Source organism: Mustela lutreola, chromosome 2 (assembly GCF_030435805.1).
Source record: "Mustela lutreola isolate mMusLut2 chromosome 2, mMusLut2.pri, whole genome shotgun sequence".
Taxonomy (NCBI): domain Eukaryota; kingdom Metazoa; phylum Chordata; class Mammalia; order Carnivora; family Mustelidae; genus Mustela; species Mustela lutreola.
Genome location: NC_081291.1, coordinates 123,744,662 through 123,763,721, shown reverse-complemented (window position 1 = coordinate 123,763,721; position 19,060 = coordinate 123,744,662). Strand labels below are relative to the sequence as shown.

At 40.8% G+C, this 19,060-nt stretch overlaps 1 long non-coding RNA gene across 2 annotated transcripts in view; it reads left to right on the top strand.

Moving 5' to 3' along the window:
* Positions 1 to 4,490: 4,490 nt before the first annotated feature.
* LOC131824852 (uncharacterized) overlaps positions 4,491 to 19,060 on the top strand; it is a 150,073-nt gene continuing 135,503 nt past the window's right edge. Inside the window, exons 1-2 of one of the 2 annotated variants that reach the window (XR_009351007.1) lie at positions 4,491 to 4,591; positions 12,543 to 12,579. This is a non-coding gene — a long non-coding RNA (uncharacterized LOC131824852). The remainder of the gene's footprint in view (positions 4,592 to 12,542; positions 12,580 to 19,060) is intronic. The other variant, XR_009351008.1, reaches the window with a different exon arrangement.

Here is a 19,060-nt window from a genome sequence, read left to right as displayed (position 1 = left end):
TTAGCCATATGAACTGTAATTTCGGTAGTTATCACTGGACAGTGTTTGGGGGGACTGCAAATAAAGAAGAAAGCCCAGTGAGCGGAGTCTTTTAGACAGGTTAAGTGAGGGGACAAACATGGCACACAATTCAGCAAATTTTAATTTTTCCATGACATCATCACTAAAATAAGAGTGAGTAATTAGTTATCTGTAATCACTGTTTGGTTTTTGTCATCAGAGATCAAGATTAAAATAAATGCTCCTTAAAAAGGCGAGTGCAGTATCACTTCCTTTGACCTTAGAAATATCCTCTCAACCTGAAACAACTTTGTTTCCCTTTCTGTATTCTTGAAAACATCTATTTTCTCTCACCTGTAACACTTCTCAGCATTTTCCCTCAGCTTCCCTGGGAAGTACTTGTAATTGGGTATTAAAAATGTTGCCCTTTCTGTTGCTGCTTGAATTCATCCAGGCTCTGGGGCCCATGGCTTCCTTACTCAGCTGTTGTGCTCAGATCCCACTAATTAGCTAGCTCTCTCCTGGAAGAGAGCTCATTGCTTTTTCTTGGGGCTGATGTCACCCTGTTGTGGGAAGCTCTTCGCTGACTCTTACTCATAGAGCCTCTTTCTTGCACACCACCTTGCTCTGATCATTCAGACTTTTTCTAAGACCAGAAAGCTGATAATGTATCCCTTTCTCTAAACTCTGGCTCTAATCCTGAGGCAATTTCTTTCCAACCAGGAGAAAATTTACCTTAGCGACTAAGCAACTAATTAACTCAATTAACTTTTCCCCTCCTCCTTTATCAATATTCAATTAACATGAAATCACTTGTTTGTTATGCTCTGTAGTTTTATAACTTTCTGAGCAAATAGTTGAAATGGGTGAAGGGTTACAGAGGAGGTAGGTAAGGAATGTTTCAGGGCTGAAAATATGCCAGTGAAGACACAGAACAAGAAGACCCTTCCTTCATTCCCCTGCCTTCCGTTAGCATGTTTTAAGACCCCTAGGTGTACTTTAGATGCAACTGTTGGGAAGAGAGGGGACAGGGACAGAACTTTGAGGTGACTGGGATGAAGTTTCTAGCATTCAGCAGAATGAGGCTCAGAAACAGAAATACGTAGATGGAAGGAAAATAGTTACTTTTTTTTTGTTTTTGTTTTTGTTTTTTCAGTTTATGGACAGAGGTTCATATTATAGTTGTCAAAGATAATGGCAGATAGTGAAATGATACCTATCAAAATCGTATATTTTTTACTTTGAAGATCAAAAAGTAGAACGTGGTCTTTCCCTAAAAGAACTGGAGGAGAAGTGAGGTGGAAACCAGCCTTTACCCTCTCCCATTCCTGCAAGTCGGTTTGAAAATCCACATATTTTCCTCAGCTTCTCCAAATGTATAAACAAGTTGCTCCACAGGGAATTCTTGAGGCTACATCCAGGACTGTGTTTGCTTTTTTAAACCTCCTTATCACCTGCCCTAGACAATTTTTCTATCCTGCACGTGGTGTGTGTTTCTTATCTATGATCAGCCGTGGGGGTTAGACAAAATGAATTTGTTTTATTCTGTCAAATTAATCATTTAGGCAGAATGAGTGAATTAATATAAAAACCAAAATCATCTCAGTGACCCTTGTTGGGTACTTACTATCTGAGGTTCTCTGAGTATTTCGATAATCTTATTAGGAATGCCTTAGAAAGTAGGTGTTATCATCCCCATTTTACAAATGAGGGAATTGAGATTGTAAAATGTTGATATCTTGGTTAAGGGTCACACACATATCACCAAAGATGTGAGGTTTAGATCGAGATAGTTTAATTCCAAAGACATTTACTCAGTACTAACTAGGCTGTCTACCTGAGCAGGGAAGAGGAATGATTTTCCTACTTAAGCACATTCCTTCAATGCCATGTCCGGAAATGCTCTGACCTTGACCAGTTATCAAATAAAGCTGATGCTTCTAGAGGTGCCAGTCAAGTGTGTATATAAGGGGCTGATCTTACATAAAATCCCAAGTGGTAAGAGCTCTCTCTCTCTCTGTCTTTCTGTTTATTGTATAAAATAACTAGGTACACACTGTTTGTTTATAAGCAGCTAACCTTGGGACTCAGCTGCCAGGTTTAGCAAATACAACGATAAGGTGCCCAGTGAAATATAAATTTCAGATGCATGATGGAAAATGTTTGGAGTAAGTATGTTCTGTGCAGTATTTGGTACATATTTACAGTTAAAAAAAAGTATTTGAAATTCAAATTTTATTGGGTATCTTGCAATTTTATCTGGCAATGTGTAAAGACTGACATTTTCTCTCTCTCCTCTCTCTCTCTTTTACGTACACACACAGCTACCAGCTCACAGAGCAGTGTCCAGGAGAACATTCTTTGTGTGTGTGGTGGGGGAGGCTTGCCTTCAGCAGGTCATTCCTGGCAACCCTGCTTTCCCACTGGGAACTCTCTGGTTGAAAGCTGCCCCTGGTGAGCTGTGCTTAGTTCTCCTCCTTTCTCTCGGTCATATTTCCCTCCTTGACCCCAAACATGCCAACCCCTACCTTCACAGTCAGTACCTGGGCATGTTCCAGGCTCAGAATGTTGGAGCTGGAAGGACTCAAGGAAAAGACAGAGAACACTGAAGATCTCATGGCCAAAAGAATCACGTTCTCAAGGTGACACAGCTAGACTGGGGGCAGAGCTGGCACTGGAACGGACTTCTAGTCAGGATTTTTTCTACCCTGGTCGCTCTGCTTACTACACTGGGAGATCAAATTTCTGCCTCCTGCTTACTTCCACAGTATGTTAAGAAGGGGTGCTTTCCCCCTTCTCTGTTGGGGATGATGATGATGGTGGTGGTGATCATGGCAATATTTGATTTTTTTTTTCCAGTCCTAGGTACTTTACCACAGTATTTCATTGAGTCATTACATTAGCCAACAAGGTAGATCTATCTTACTCATTGTTGGTCCGCTAGCTTTTCCTGCTGCTAACTCTGTTTCACTCTCCCTAAAAATACCCCCAAACCAACAGGATTCATTTTAAAATAAGGTACAGTAATTTGCAAAGACAGAGTTGGGGAAGTACGAATCTGTGCTTCTTAAAGCCGACAACTCTTTCTTGGCTTCTTGTTTCCAAGGGGTGGGAAGATACTGCAATTGGGGAGGCAACCTATCTAATTCTGGTAGAGATCCAGTATACATAGCCCTCAGAGACTTCCTGAGTTTCCTCCTTCCTTTTCTATAAATCCCAGCATGTTTTGCAACCACATTTATTTTACTGCTTTGAGGAGGCGGGAATATCTGGGAGTGTTTCCTTTAAGGAAGGATGAAGTAAGAATATAATGCAAACACTCAGAGGAATTTCCTTTATTTTTACATTTGGAAATAGTTATATTTGATATGATTAATTTGGAAAGAGGTTGTAATTCATTGGCATAATCTAAGAATATAAAAATTACTACCATCTTTTGAGCACTAACTATGGGCTAGTCATGGTGTAAGATATGTTACCTTATCTATAGTTCTCTCCACAAACGTGGAGATAGGAGTTATTATTGGAATTTCTCAAAAGAAGAAACCTGAATTTTTGAGAGGTTAAGGAATTTCCCCAAGGTCACATAGGAAGTGCTAATGTTGCTTATAGGACTCAGGATAATCCAACTTGTAAATCCAGGTGCTTTCCCTATGTTACTGTTAAAAAATTTTTGTTTGGGAAATACTTTACATTATTTCCTCTTAGAGTTTCATATGACTACCAGCATATTAAAGACTCTAAATTCCTGTAACAAAGAAGTCTATTTGACTTTTTAACCCAGCGTTTGCATATAGAATGTACATCTGTTAATACCTTAAGAAGTCTCTTGTTTAGACTTACTTTATCCATCCCAATGGTACATTTAGGATTACAAAGGATTTGACACAATGCCACTTCAGGCGCAGTTAATGACCTTAAGAGGAGCTATTTACAAAGTGAAAGAGAAAACTAAAAGGCAGAAAAAAATACAGCATTTTGAAATATCTGAAATGCTGTCATGTGAAAGAGAGATTAGATTGTTTCATGGGTCCAAGGAATAAAACTAAAACCATTGCATAAAAGACACAGGAAAACAGATTTTGCTTCTCCTTAGGTTCTCACAGTCAGAACTGTCCCAGAATAGACAAGACCACCCATTATTGGAAGTGACAGGCCACAAGCTCCGTGGCTACCTGTGAAAATGGCATTCAAGCATCAACTGTGGGCTTGAATTAGTTGACCTTTAAGGGTTTTGACAATTAGGATTCTGTTTTTATTTAAAATGGTTAATTCTATCCCAAATGTATCAACTTAATGATGAGCAGTTGGTCCAACAATTTATATTTGTATAGAAAATAGCCGATTGCACAATAAACAACAAATTATATGCCTGATTTTTCAAAAACTCTGTAATTGTTTTTGGCAGCACAAACTGCAGGATATTGATGTGATGTCCACATTTTCTTCCAGAGATAGACATTCATCTTTGGTGTGTGTTTCTCTTCACAGGGGATTGGTCACTGACTTAATCAGGGCCCTGGGATTGGTTTCAGGACCAGTGCTGATGGTGCAGAATGGGAATGACTTTCCGTGGTGTTGCTGTGTCAAGGTTGGTGCTTTTCTTCTTAGTGATAAATGTGGGAGGATCGGTCTAGGTTAGCACATGAAGTTTTAAACCTCTTTGTTATATTACTTAAGGAAACCCACATGAAATTTATTTATAGTGTTTATAATTAAACATGCCAACCAAACTCTCAGAGAAGAAATTGTGAATGCATTAAAACTCTGTAGTCCCTAAGAATGTAAATGCCTACCATGACCTGAAATGGTACAGTGCCTTCCGGGTGCAGAATATTTGGGAGTTTTTAATGCAGTTTATGGAATATAATATTATGGTGATGAGCTCGATTCCATTAGACAAGCTACGAACAATTTCAAAGTCAGGAAAGATGACTATTTTATATGCCTGCATTATAAAATCATGATAATAACCCAAGCTACAAAACAAAGTATATTTTTTCTATTTATGTTGTGTTTGTTGCCTTTTGTGTTTTGATGTCTGCTGATCTGTGCACAATCAGTAGCAGGCACTAAAGTTAAAAAAAAATTATGAAAAAGCCTTATGTAATCTCAGTGCCAGGTTTTCAACACTGACTCCCCTTCTGAAGGAAATTTAATTCCTTATTGAATATCTGAGGGTCCCTGGAGAGTGCATTCTTGTCCTGATCATCCCTTGTCACGGTCTCCCTCTCCCTACCCTCCCCACGCCTGTGAACTGCTGTCCACACTCCATTCTAAAGGTTCTTCTTACTCACCCTGCGCCCTGCTCCCACCAGTAGGTGGACATTTTCCAGCCCCACCCCACCCCACCCTTCTGAATTAGAACCTGCATTTCAGTGAACCATCCAGGGATTTTCCCCCACATTAAAGTTCAGGAAGCTTTGCTCTAGGTCACCTCTTAACATCTCATAAAGATGTTCTTTCCTATCCTTCCTTGTCCCAAGTGTGGACCAAGGGCTTTCTTGCCCCTGTTGTATTTAATGTACTGAACTAAAGGTTTTCGGGGACCAAGGAGGATATACAGCACAGAAAAACCAAAAAGTAGATCTAAGACACCTCTGCTCCCCGAGCTCTTGTAGCATTTTATAGGCTCGTGTAGTGCCCATCTCCGTCGGTAAGCCTTAGGCTAACACTGTGTTCTTAGGGGTGCTTGGTAGCTCAGGCCAAAGTCACCTTCTTCATGTATTTTCCCCTTAAAACATCAGGACTCTAAATCAGAGTCAGCCCCCAATTAACATCATAACTATCTTTGTCTCCTGTTCTTTCTACTGGATTTAGCTCTCCTGGTTCAACTTCTGTTCCTGGGTCTCAGCTGTCTTCTCATAAGCATACCCAAAATTCTCATTAAGGTGTTTTCCTAAGAAAAATGGCAGACTTCCTCCAAGCATAAGGCATCTACCACCACTGGGAGATGGAGACAGGTGCAGGAAGACTTAAAATGAATATATACATGTACGTGTGTTTTACAACATTTTAAATTTTTAAAAAGCTGTTAAATAATTTTTTGACAAATTAAGAAAAGAATACTATTATTTGGATACCAAATTTTATGGGGGATTTTGTTTCAAAAACAAAACCATTGTATTCTTTTGATTGTGTTGCCTAGTTTCAGTCAAGTTTAGACCTACTAATTGATACTTCAGGTGATGGCATTAAATTATCTCAGAATTTCTTAGGAGATAGACATTTTGTTATAAAAGAGATTTGCAGGAAATGTTCAGCCTTTATCCCTATTGTCTTTTTGTGTCTTATGGTTTTTTCTTTCTTTTCTTTTCTTTAAAGATTTATTTTGAGAGAGAGAACATGAGCAGGGTTTGGGGGTAGGGAATTGAAGGAGAAGAAGAGAGAGAATCTCAAGCAGACTCCCAACTCCCTGCTGAGCATGAAGCTCAACACTGGGCTCAATTTTAGGACTCTGAGATCATGACCTGAGCTGAAACTAAGAGTTTGACACTCAACTGCACCACCCACGTGTCTCTCCTTTAGAGTTTTTTACTTTATTCAGTTTCTCTTTAACTAGACTATTCCCATACAAGAATGTTTCATATGAGATACTTGAGGCTGGGCACTGGCTTCATTCACTAAGTACTTTTTGGGATTTTTATATGTCTCTTATTATACATTTAATCATATCACATTTGTGATGTGGTATTTTATTTTATTTTATTTTATTTTATTTTATCTTATCTATCTGTCCATCTATCTATCTATCTCTAGATTTTATTTATCAGAGAGAGATGGAGCCAGAGCCAGGCAGGGGGAGCAGCAGGCAGAGGGAGAAACAGGCTCCCCGCTGAGCAGGGAGCCTGATGTGGGACTCCATCCCAGGACCCTGGGAACATGACCTGATCTGAAGGCAGACACTTAACTGACTGAGCCACCCAGGCATCCCTATTTTTTATTTATTCTTTAAAATTACTTCTATTTTAAAGTCAATCAGGCAACAGATAATAATTGAGCACTTACTGTATGCCAGTGAGTAACACAGAACCCAGCCCCGAAGGAGCTCGCAATTCAGTACATATCCAACTGCCTCATTTTGTGACAAAGATACTGAGGCTCCAAGAGTTTAAGTGTCTTGTCCACAGTCATCTGGCTAGAAAGGTCACAGCCAGAATTGAACCTGGTCTGACTCTGAGGATCATGCCCTCCTTATAACGCAGGACTGAACTATACAGCCTATAGCTTCTTAGCCAATGTTTGTGTAGTGAGTAATGAAGAATTTGTTTGGAAGAAATATGTTTATAAGCTGCTTGGGTTGGAAATGGAAGCCTTAGGGCCATGCTCAAAGAATAAGAGATTCTAACTGTTAGATTAGGGAAGGATCCTCCACCCCTTAGAAGGAAAAAAAAAAAAAAAGAGAGAGAAAGAGAGAGAAAGAGGTCATAAATCAATGATGGAAAGGAAGAGAAAGGGGAGCCAGCTAGGAGGCCTGGGGTAGACCCTAGGTCATGTCGGTAGTTTGTTTGGTTGTTTGTTTCCTTCTTTCTCTTTCTATCTTTGTTTCTTTCTTTTTCAAGATTTTATTTATTTATTTGAGATAGAGTGTGAGCACAGAGGGAGAGGGAGAAGCAGACTCCTCGCTGAGCAGAAAGCCTGACCTGGTACTCAATTCCAGGACCCTGAGATCATGACCTGAGCCAAAGGCAGATGCTTAACTGACTGAGCCCCCTGGACACCCCAAGTCAGTGATTTTTGCCTCCTGAAGCTACCAGCCTGTCTGCTAAAGAATCTAGGAGTGCTTGATATCATTGAAGCCAGATCCTCAGAGGCCTGAAGTGACATAGTTTGGAAAACCTTCTTTCTGGGAAAGGGAAGAAGAGCCCAGAGCAAACAGAGGCAGGCTCTTAGAAGGGACTCTGTGCAGCAGAGAGCCTCTGAAGTTGAAAGGGCCATCAGCTCTTCCGCCTTAAGGGAGATGCACCTCTGAGAGGACCTGGCATATTAAAGGGCATGTGTGGAGTAGTGAGGGGACTTCGTGCCACATAGTTGGAGTGGAGTAGAGACTGTGTGCTGCAACTGGACCTAGGAACCTGGGGTGGGGGTGGCATAAGAACACAAATTCTTGTGAATTGGCAGAAATTTGGAGAGTGCTTTGGACTGTCTTACAAAGTTGCCTGGGGTGGGGGTGGGGTATGTGTTCTGGGGTGGGGTCGGGTTAAGTCAGTCTTACTTATCTTCAGCTCTCAAGATACCCCTTGCTATCACCAGAGTTCCTTTCTAAAGTACATTAACAAATGAAATGCTATTTATTTTCATGCCCTCGGTACTTGAGTTAAATTGAAATACTCACTGTTTTAATAATGTGCGCTAATAGAGTTATACACCTGAACAATTCACAGCTGATAACAAGGTGCATTACAGGAAGGTCCCTGGTGGAGGTGAGAAAACTTTTAGGGAATTTAAACTTAGGGAATGGTGACTGACTCCCAAAGTGTAGACTAGCATAACAATCACTGTTAGACACTAAATTTATACAGAAAATCTTTTTAAGCCCTCAGCTCTGTTCTGGACACCAGCAATAAGATTATTAGTAAGACACGACTTCTTTCCTTGAAGACAACACAGACCAGTTCGTGGCTATCAATACTTTCGGGAGAGGCAACAGGATAGGATGGAAAAATCACCGTGGGAAGGAGATTTGAAATTCTTTTAGAAATCCTGCCATTAATTTAAAGCATGAGCTTGACTGGAGTCCCATTTGCATTGGCTTCGTTCACGCCGCCGTGACAGGGATGTGAGAAAGGGAGGGTGGAGCCTCCAAGACTGGGTGTGTCATGATCACTCCTGAAGGAATGCTAATACTGTGCTGAGGAGCTGGGAACTCAGAGAAAGATGAAAGCATAATGGGCTGTAATTATCATAGGAGCTATGGAAACTCATCATCTGGCATATTATGCATGGTACCAACAGGTTGAATAATGTTCTGGCAGAGGCCGTGTATACTTTGGATAATTGGGGCATGACTACTGAAATCCACTGGGCATTATAATGAAGATTAGCTGTTACCCAAGCCCGTTTCCTTTTCTTCCTGGTTACACAGTAAAACTAGGTTTCCCAGCCTCTCCTGCAGTTAGACGTGCTTAGATGAATGAATTCTGAATAATGAAGGATGGTTAGAAGTTATGTATACCCAGCAGGACTTGCTCACAGGAACCTCCCTCATGCTGTCCTCCGTATTCTTTCTGCTCTGATGGTGATCTTGGAAGATTGGTGAGGAAAATGAAGGAGGTATGAGATACAAGGTAGCGAAGTCCCTGAATCATGACTTGGACAGGAAAAGTAGATGCCTGATAATCAAGAATACCTATTTTGGATATGCATGAAAAATAAATAATTCACTCTATTCACTCTATTAATATAGTGAGATTTTAAGCTTGTTTTTACAGAGGCTACATTATCCTAATTCCGAGGTCAACAAACGATGTCCTATGGGTCAAATCCAGCTCATGGCTTATTTTTACACAGCCCATGAGAAGAGTTTTACAATCTTTTACATCTTTAAAGGTTTTTGTTTGTTTGTTTTTAAGAATAACAGAGATCATATATGACCCACAACGTCTAAAATATTTATTCTCTGGCTCTTTTCAGGATGTTTGCCAATCTTTGTTTTAACCAGTATAGAAATTTCATATGACAGAGACCTTGGATTCCAGGCAGATATAAAAGTCTTCTAATTATATTACAAATAACTTTCCATATGTAAATATATACTTAAATAATGAAAAAAATGATAGACTTCCACTTCCAGAAAAAAATGGAATAACAGGATTGGGTTTATTTTCTGATCCGAAGCAATTAAAAAATAAAAACCCTCCAAATATTTAAATGATTTTCAAGATCTTGAATGATCAGGCTACAAGGTTCAGTGATCCCTGAGAGACAGAAGATAAGTGAGGTGAGACCTATCATGGCTCCAGCTTATTGCCTGGGGAGAATTGCCAGTTACAAGGAGGGAGAACCCAGGAGATGTTTGACAGCTTCTCTGGGTTGAGGAGACAGAGCTGGATGTGTGAGGAGGCCAAAGCGGCCGGCTTTTAAGAAATAGTACCAGAGCGGATAGAACTCTGGAGAGCAGCAGAGTTCCCCTGCTGTATGTCCTTGAGTGCTGACTGACTGACTCATGCCGGCCTGTGAGGAAGTGACCTTGGTCTGAGGAAAGATTCCAAAGAATTAGAGGAAACCTTCCCTGGGGCTGAAGCAGGCAGGACTGAGGATAGTTTCTATTTCTTCCCAACAGAATAGAGAAAAGTCAAAGTATACGGAACATCCAGAAGAGTACTCAGAAGGGATTTGCCTCAATAGTGGGACAAAATAGCCCTAGAGAAAGTGCCCCTCTAGGCCCACATCACAGAATTTAAAGCAAGATCCAAAAAGCCTTGAACTTTTTCCATGTAATTTACCTGTGCCCTAAAACAAAACCCAAAAATATTTGTAGGAATACAAAAATAATCAGTCCTTAAAAAGGTAAAAATTATAGTGTCAGGTATCCAATAAAAAATCACCATGCCAATAAAAAGTAAGAACTTTAATACATCCTTCATCAGAGAAGATGCAGCAATGGTAAGTAAGCATGCCAAAGATGTTCTGAGTCACTAGTCATTAGGAAAATGCGAATTAGAACCACAACAAGGAGCCACTGTATACCTATTAGGATGTCTAAATTTAAAAGGATTGGTTATTACTAAAATCTGGCAAAGACATGGAGCAACTGGAACCCTCCCATACTGTTGTATATAAATAGTATAAAATATTGAATGTAAAATAGTACAACCACTTTTGAAAAAAACATTTGCCAGTTTATTATAACACTCACCGGATGACCCAAGCCTAAATATTAGGTATTTATCCAACAGAAATAATAGCTTATGTCTATACAAAGATTTATACATGAATTTATATGGTAACTTCATTTGTAAACACCCCAAGCTAGAAACAACCCAAATGCCCATGAACAGAGTAACAAATTAACAGACTATGATAAACCAAATGTATTAATTTGTTAGGACTGCCATAACAAAATGTTACAGACTGGGTGCCTTAAGCAACAGGAATCTGTTTTCTCATAGCTGAGGAAGCTAGAAATCTAAAATCAAGGTTTTGACAGGTTTAGTTTATCTTCTTGGCTTATATGTGGTCACTTTCTATTTTTGTCCTTTCATGGTCTTTCCCCTGTTTGCGCACAACAAACTGTTGTGTCAGTAAATCCTAATCTTCTCTTTTTGTAAGGGGACATCAGTAATTTGGGATCAGGAACCAATGTAACGACCCTATGTTAACTTCATTATCTCTCTAAAGCCCTGTCTCCATATACAGTCACATTCTGAAGTTTTGGAGGTTTGGGGCTTCAACCTGTGAATTTGGTGGGGAAGGTGGGGGAGGGGCGGGGCACAATTCAGTCTGTAGGCAATGGATTCCTACTAAGCAATAAAAAAGAATTAAGTATTGGTACATAGTACAATATCGATGCCTCTAAAAATAATTATGTTGAGTGAAATCATACACGAAAATACATATTGTATGACTCCATTTGTAGAAAAACTCCAAAAACTGCAAACTACAGTGACAGAGAAAGAGATCATTGGTGGAATTGAGATGTGAGGGGAATTTGGAGGTAGGTAAGACAGGGACTGGAAAGGTGCTGGAGGAAACTTTTGGAGCTAATGAGTGGGTTCTTTTTCTTGATTGTGACAGTTTCAAGGTTGTATATATATGTCAAAATGTTTCACAGTCTACATTTTAAATATGTGTAGTTTATTGTACTCTGATGATATCTTAATACTTTTTTTAAAAAACCTATAAACATATTAGTTCCACTTATAACCCACGGCGGACTTAAACTCACATCGCCGTTTTATTATTCTAGTAATAACAAAGATACCTATTGGTAAAAATGACCTGTTTGTGGGAATCATCACTGTTTCAATTGTCAGTTTTTATCTGCTGTGAGCACCTGCTACTTTGTGCTGCACCACTCCTCTTCTCCTCTCTAGCAAAACCATGCTTTTGGTTACTGTCCTTTTCATTGCTCTAATTGTCGGGATGCAGGAGGAACAGCTGCTCCTCCAGACACTGCTGATTGGTTGATGGGCAGACACTTGAATCCAGTTGGGCCAATCAGATAACTTTCTTGGGTTGTTTCTTACTAAAACTGGGAGGAGTTAACCTTTTCTGGGGTTAGGAGCTATAGGAGGACAAGTTTTTGATTGGCAATATCCGTGTTTCTTTCCACGTGGAGGAAGTCTGTGTGAGGCCAGAGAGATGAAGTCCGCACCAAGAGAAGCAGAAATGGAGAGTTAAGAGAGAATTGGCATTATTGGAGGTTCTGCTTCTAGTTCCCGAGAACTAGTGATATCTCTGACCTTTCCATGTTTTCTTTTTTCTACTTTTCCTTATACATTGTGTATTAGTAATTTCCTCATTTATTAAGTTAATTTAACTTAGGCTCCTGTCATTTTAAATACTGTCATGGTTTACTATGCATTTCTAATTTCTTTTAGGGTCTGAGATCTCGGCATAGCCCAGTAAATAATTGAGGTAGGTGTCACTGAAATCAACAATTTCATTTAATTTAACACCTTTATCAAATACCTACTAAGCCCAAGACATTGTATTACATGCTGAAAGACATTCTTACCCAGAGTGCATTTAAACAGCCACTCAAGTTTTGAACAGCGAAGTAATTTTGAGGCTCCCCACTGTAAATAATTTTGTGGCAGAACTCCCAGGTGTACAATGCTGAAAAAAAGTAGATAGAGCCCCAAATTGAACTCATTAGAAATATGTGACCACAGGGAAATGAAAAGCATTCAATGATAACTTTTATTTTCTTAGAATCCTCTGGATTCTAAATCAACTGTGGACTAGAAACTGGCTCTTAGGCTTTATCTTTTTTGGTAATGTACACCATAATCAAGAGAATAATTTTTTGGTTCCAAGGAATTTTAATTTAATAAAATACTCTGAATTCAGTCATCCGTTTCTCTTTATTGGCACAAACCAGTAGGAAGTAAGGAAACAGAGCAAATGTTACAGCTCTTCATTACAGCGTTTCTGTTTTATTTATTTTTGTTTTCTGATTGTAATTTGGCTTTTGTGTTGCACATCGAAGCTGGTGGATTATTTTGCTCAGTGGCTTAAGAAGTAAAAACGCGTCTTCCCTGTCATTGGTGGGGGGACTCCTTTTCTAGAATGCAATGATGCTACTTAAAAGTGGAGCACCAAGTACCCTCTTATACATCATATTGGTTGAGTAGGTTCTGAGACAAATATTTAGGAATGATTAGATCAGGGCATAGAAGAATGTTAAGCAAATAACACGTACTTAATAAAAATCTCTTAATAGATTATATAGTGAGATGTGTTCAGAAAATCTATACTATTCCCACACAAAGCCACTTCTATCTTTACGTCTATTAAGATATTATTTAAAAATGAATGAAATAATAAAGTATATGCTTTTGGAAGTTTTAAGCCCCCCCTCCCCTTTTTGGCCTAGGCACAGATCTACTTCTGTACCGTTATCTGGGTAATCTCACCTAAGCAGAGCTCTCCCTGGCTTCTCAGTCCAAGAGAGAAGACCGATATTTTCTTTCTAAAGTACAACATTTGTAACATTTCTCATGTTATCAAACTGTGATCCTTATACCCCCTACCCTAGGACTCTGTATTGTTAAAAATACCATACCTTTTGGTCTACTTCTCCCTTCAGTGAGACCCTAGCTGCAATGAACATTTTTTTTTTTCTTACCTCATTGTAGTTGCACATACAATACATTTTTTTTCTCTGTATAACTGTGAAGGAATGAAGTCAGCCGCAACAACCTGACTCCTCATCTCCCTGCCTTCAGATGTGTGTTATTAACCTTTTGGTTGGTTACCAACATTGTCATTTCTCTTCTTAGCCAACTCCTCCTACTTTCCTCTTTCCTCTTTTTCTGTCTCTTCTCTCTCTCTCTTCTCTCACCCACACACACTTTTATATGGAACATGTGCCTTCATGCTTCAAATGCTGTGGGGTTATATCTCTTCATTCCCTGTCATGAAGAGTTTCAATCTGCATGAAAATTCACTAGTAATGACAGCACAGAGCTGTGTCTTACAGTCACACTTCTGCATAGCTTCAGAAAAGCTTAAAATATTGGTGAGATGAGGTATAGTTTCCTCCTTCCTTAGACTCAACTAGATCTTTGGGTCTCACTCTCTCCATTTCAACCTATAAAGCAAGACATTCCAATGTTACCCAGCACATTACACATGGGTGGTGTGTGGGATTTAATTGCTACTGTAGAAAATAACTTAAGGTACGAAAATTGAAGGATTGGCCCAAGAGAAAGTGTGGGATAGGGGAGACCGACTTTGAGACTCAGCTCACTCATCTGTAATATGGGATTGATATCAGTTTCATAGGACTGTCATGATGGTAAAATTAGATAATGAGTAAGCATCAAACAGCAAGACTGACCTCTAAATAGAAGCCAGTGAATATTAGTATCCTCCCCGGGCACCCCACCTTCCCACTCCCAGTCTTTGTTGTCTCTCCTCTTGCTTGGGCAGCTCTTACCCCCAATCTCTGGTCCCTGGGAACCTGTTATTTATCTTTCCTATCAACTGTGCAGGTCTCAGACCCTTTCTTCAATAGTATAGATGTCAATAACTATTACAAGCTTAAAGAACATTTTAACAGGCAGTGGGCGACTTTGTAGCAGGAATTTTAGAGTTTGCCATGAGGGGATGAGATAAAACCCAGTGGGTGGGTATTCATTCGCCTTGCTTACTATGTGTGAGTCTACCACGATGGCAGATAATAACAGGGTTGATGTCAGGGTACTTAAAAACTAGTTCTTCCTCATAAGAATGGGTGCAGACAGCAAACTGGTTTGGCCAGATAGGGTGTTCTAGATATATGTTGACATTGGTGTATCATTTTACAGTCTCTTGTGTTCTTTGCTCTGTTACCTGGGCTACACACTTTTTGTGGGAACAGCTATGGGATGGCAGAGGGAATCTGGGGCATGGAAACATAAGGCTTCCATTCAAATCGTGGCTCTGTCATTTCCTAGCCGTCTAATTTTGGCCTGTTTTCTCATCCCTGAGAGAGAATTATAATACCGACTACACAGGGTTTTTGTTTGTTTGTGGTGAGGCTCAAAAGAATTTTTTTTTTTTTTTAAACATGGAAACATTTTAGAAGGAGGGAAATTAGTCGTTATGATTCAGGAATTCTGGTTCCTGTGTATGTGACAAAGATACCGCCAGCAATGCTCCAAAACTCTGAACCGGGAAAGAGTCCAGATTTAGCATAACTGATAATAAATCTATCAAATCTTAGTGACACGTCTATTTCTGGGTGTCCAAGGCTCTTTCTCCCCTACGAAATACGGGTGTGTCCTCAGTCATTGCTCAGTGCCCTTCTAAACCCTGAAACCCGTGCTTTCAAGCCAGGGCTTTCCTCTGAGCGTTTGATTCTTCTTTGCTAGGGTTGTGGGTGTTGGTCACACAGGGTTGGTCCGATTCATTTTAACTGAGCGCAGGCTCACAGAGCTCTGCCTGAATCCATGCGTGGCCTGGTGAAGGGGAGAGATAGGCAAGAAACTTCAGGTTTCTGAGTGGAAGCTGCCCGTGGCCCTCACCAGCCATTGTGTGCTGCTCTTCCTGCTGACTCAACTCTGACCTGTCATGCTGTGCTTGATATTTATATTTCTGGAAATGGTTAGCCACATTACTAGGTAATAAGGTTGCAAATTCCAAGTCTCCCTTGTAATCCAGGTCAGATGTTGCCCTGGGAGTGGGTGGGAATTTGGAGAGGCCAAGATTGAGGTTGTTGTGCCTCAAGGGAGATGACGTGATCGGGCCTGACTGGCTATCTCATTCTGCGGTAGTTATTTGTACTTTGGGGAAGGACCTACAGAGCTCTCTGTTGAAATTTTCCTGTCTGTTCTTTAAATTTACAATGCACTTGAATTTCTTCAGTTGTTATCAGCGCCTCATAGTTAATGGAATGCTCTTTTAAAAAACTAGAATATTAGCTAAAATAAACAAGTCAGGAAATGACAGATGCTGGCGTGGATGCGGAGAAAGGGGAACCCTCCTACACTGTTGGTGGGAATGCAAGCTGGTGCAGCCACTCTGGAAAACAGCATGGAGGTTCCTCAAAATGTTGAAAATAGAACTGCCCTATGACCCAGCAATTGCACTATTGGGTATTTACCCTAAAGATACAAACGTAGTGATCCAAAGGGGCACATGCACCCGAATGTTTATAGCAGCAATGTCCACAATAGCCAAACTATGGAAAGAACCTAGATGTCCATCAACAGATGAATGGATCCAGAAGATGTGGTATATATACACAATGGAATACTATGCAGCCATCAAAAGAAATGAAATCTTGCCATTTGCGACAACATGGATGGAACTAGAGCGTATCATGCTTAGCGAAATAAGTCAAGCGGAGAAAGACAACTATCATATGATCTCCCTGATATGAGGAAGTGGTGATGCAACATGGGGGCTTAAGTGGGTAGGAGAAGAATCAATGAAACTAGATGGGATTGGGAGGGAGACAAACCATAAGTGACTCTTAATCTCACAAAACAAACTGAGGGTTGCTGGGGGGAGGGGGTTGGGGAGAAGGGGGTGGGATTATGGACATTGGGGAGGGTATGTGCTTTGGTGAGTGCTGTGAAGTGTGTAAACCTGGTGATTCACAGACCTGTACCCCTGGGGATAAAAATATATGTTTATAAAAAATAAAAAATTAAAAAAAAAAAACGAGAATATTAGAATGGGCAGAGAACCAAGAGGTTAGATAATCCAGCCCACTCTTGAGAGGTGAGGGAATACACATGGAGGAAACGTTCTTGACTTGCTCAGGGCCAAAAAGCTGCCAAGTAAAAGAGTGAGGCGCAAAGGGCTCCGTTTCCTAATTCCAAGTCAATTTTTTTGTTTTGTTTTGTTTTATTTTTCAAAATCACTTTTCCCTGCTACTTCCTGTTGGTATAGCTCGTCCTTGGACACCTCTGATTTCTCACCTGGCCTCATCCATCTGCTTCTTCCTTGTGAGCACTATTGTCCCCACCATTCATGTCCTCCGACATTAGACACACCTGGGGATATCCCAGTGCTCAGGTTATGGCCAGACAAGTACCCAGAAAACCCCAAACCAACCCCAGGAGGGTGAGGAAGAACAGGGCCATAAAAGGGACCAGAGGGTAGGTAGCTGGAAGTGGTAGAATTCACATCCACACGCATGCAGATTCAGTGGCTAAGTCAAGTCAAAGATTGTATTTTAATATCTTGAGTCCTTCCTTGGGCTGGTGCTGGCGGTTGGGTGACTGCTCTCTCCCCCTTTGCTCCTTCTGTCCTGGAACCCAGAGCATGGTACCCAGAGGTGCCCAGTACCTCCCCCTCCCCCACTCCCCTCCATTCCCCCCCGCGCCCCCCACCAGCTCCTCTCTGGCCTGTCAGACTCTGGCAGGGACTGACTTGTTGTCTCTGGAGATGGCCAGTCAGCTGCAAGTTCCCTCCAGGGGTTGACGGGGTGGAGGCTAACTAGGGAACAGATGAGCCCTATGGCTGAGAAGGGGAACAGGGCAGGAAGGTGTAGGCACAAATACTTAGACGACACATGTCCAGACATATCCTGCCTTCTTCACTCACACAGTCGGACGTGGTAAGAGCCCATGAAACTGTGCTACTCCCAACTGAAGTCTCCTCCCCTGGCGCTCCGTGGAGCGGCCTACACTGCCTCGGGGGGCCAGGAGCCTGCTGCGGAAGAGCTTGGAGTCTAAAGGAGCAAGCCCTCTGGGGCCCGGCAGTGGTTCTCAGGTTCCCTCATGTGGGGATGACCTGTGGCCCTTAGCGTTCTGCTTCCATGGTTTCCCAGGTCTCAGGACAGACTGCTGGGGTGTGGGCTCCTCCTTGAGCCAGCTATGAAAGTGATTTCTGAGGACAAGGGATGTCTGGGGAAACACTGATGAGGGGTAGAGGGGAGAAGGCTGGCATTTGGAATCTAATGGAACTGGATTTTGAACTCAGCTCCATCATGTATTAGCTTCTTAATCTTAAGCAAGTGCTCTCTATTGTAAACTGAGAGGTGGTAGAGCAAAGAGGTGAAGGTCATAGCTTCTGGAGTCAGAAGTTTGAAAGTTCTGACTCTTTTGCTCGTCAGTCCTGTGACATTAGGCAAACTCTTTAACTTCCTTTTACCTCAATTTCTAGATTATGGAATAGGGATGATGATTATTGTATTTATTTTTTATGATGACCGAATGGCTACATGAATTTATTTGGGAAGGCTCCTGGCTCATTACAAAGACTGTATGAGCACTTACTGTTAATACTGAGTGTGGATCATATGTTCTCACTTTTGTTAGACTTATGAATGATGATATAGATAAATTACCTGTTAAAAAGTTGATACTCGATAAACAGTATCTTTATTATGAGAAAGTGCATAAAGATGTTTATAAACGCTCTCTACGTGAGACAACATTATCATATTATATGCAGATACACAAGTATGTACGAGACCCCAGGGAAAGAAATGGTAAGGTCACAATGTTTTTTTGTTTTTTTTTTTTCCCAAGTCTGATTTCTCAGTCAGTGCCCCAGTGGAGATGAGCATTAAGGGAGATCAAGCATTAAGGGAGATGAGAACATCCATTGTCTGACTGATAGTGTGAATGAGCAATGCTGAGGACAATTTCAGAGGCCTGGACAGCTGCTGTTCGTTCAAATCAACTCAAATCCTGGTGAAAAAGCAGTGGGTTTTTAAAACCTAGCTCACTTGAAAACTGCTAAAATGCACGAGAACAGCTCCGGAAATCCCATCTGTTTCATATTTACAGAACGCTTCGTTCCTTCGGTCTGGGCACAACTGACTCATTTTCATTGTGTTCCTATGGCAGAGTGTCTTGTCATTACCAAAGAAACCAGACAGCAGGTTTTGTGTGCGTGAGAAATGTGCATGCCCACTCTTTGTCATTGGTAAGGCTGTCTAAGGATTTGATTACTT